The 1,001-nt window shown below is 42.9% G+C and overlaps 1 protein-coding gene across 2 annotated transcripts in view; it reads left to right on the top strand.

Moving 5' to 3' along the window:
- Bcap31 (B cell receptor associated protein 31) overlaps positions 1-1,001 on the top strand; it is a 32,164-nt gene that overhangs the window by 4,604 nt on the left and 26,559 nt on the right. The window lies entirely within an intron of this gene.

Here is a 1,001-nt window from a genome sequence, read left to right as displayed (position 1 = left end):
CCGCCTGCCTCTGCCTCCCAAGTGCTGGATTATTTTGTTTTTGAGACAGTGTCTCTATGTAGCCCTGGCTGTCATGGAACTTACTCTGTAGACCAGGCTGGCCTTAAATTTATATAGATCCATCTGCTGCTTTCTGAGTTCTGAGATTAAAAAGGTGTGCACCGGGCTGCTTTTGTTATCTTAAAAACGATGTTTTCTTAATCTTAAAAAAGACACCTGAGTTTGTTTTTTTCTTTTGAGACAGAGTCTTACTCTGTTGTCTAGGTTGTCATTAAACTTTTTTTTGAGACAGGGTTTCTCTGTCTTGATTCTCCTAGAACTCACTCTGTAGACCAGGGTGGCCTCAAACTCAGATATCTACCTGCCTCTGCTTCCTAAGTGCTGGGATTAAAGCTCTTGATCCTCCTGGCTCAGTCACTTGAGTACTGGGATATATATATATATATATATATATGCCTGCCTGCCTGCCTGCCTGCCTGCCTGCCTGCCTGCCTGCCTGCCTGCCTGCCTGGGGACACAGGGCTTCCAAGTATAGAACTTAACAACCAAGTAAACAGCCTAGTTGGAAAGGGGGTTATGTCTTATCTTAAAGTGTGAGGTAATAAACTAGGTGTTTGAAAGTATGTATGTCTTGATGTATGTCTTGGAGACAGAGCTCTGAGACCTTTCTGCATTTGCCCAGATGTAAAGTCTTTTCAGGTCTTTCAGCTGTATAGTTTTATACCTCCAGCATTAATATGCATATCCACAAGACTTTGAAAGATAAATGGATCTGAGGGTAGGCTGTGGCTTTGATAGGTGGTGTCAGGATGAAGGGAGACAAGAGTGGTGCCTTTATAGCAGGTGAATCTTTGTGAGTTGGGTGTTTTGTTTTGTTGTTTTTCTTTTTCTTTTTTTTTTTTTTTGTTTTGTTTTTCCGAGACAGGGTTTCTCTGTGTAGCCCTGGCTGTCCTGGAACTCACTCTGTAGACCAGGCTGGCCTCAAACTCAGAAATCCGCCT

The sequence above is a fragment of the Mus pahari genome, chromosome X (assembly GCF_900095145.1).
Source record: "Mus pahari chromosome X, PAHARI_EIJ_v1.1, whole genome shotgun sequence".
Lineage (NCBI taxonomy): Eukaryota > Metazoa > Chordata > Mammalia > Rodentia > Muridae > Mus > Mus pahari.
The sequence above is the reverse complement of the archived record's forward strand: the minus strand, read 5'-3'. Positions and strand labels throughout refer to the sequence as shown.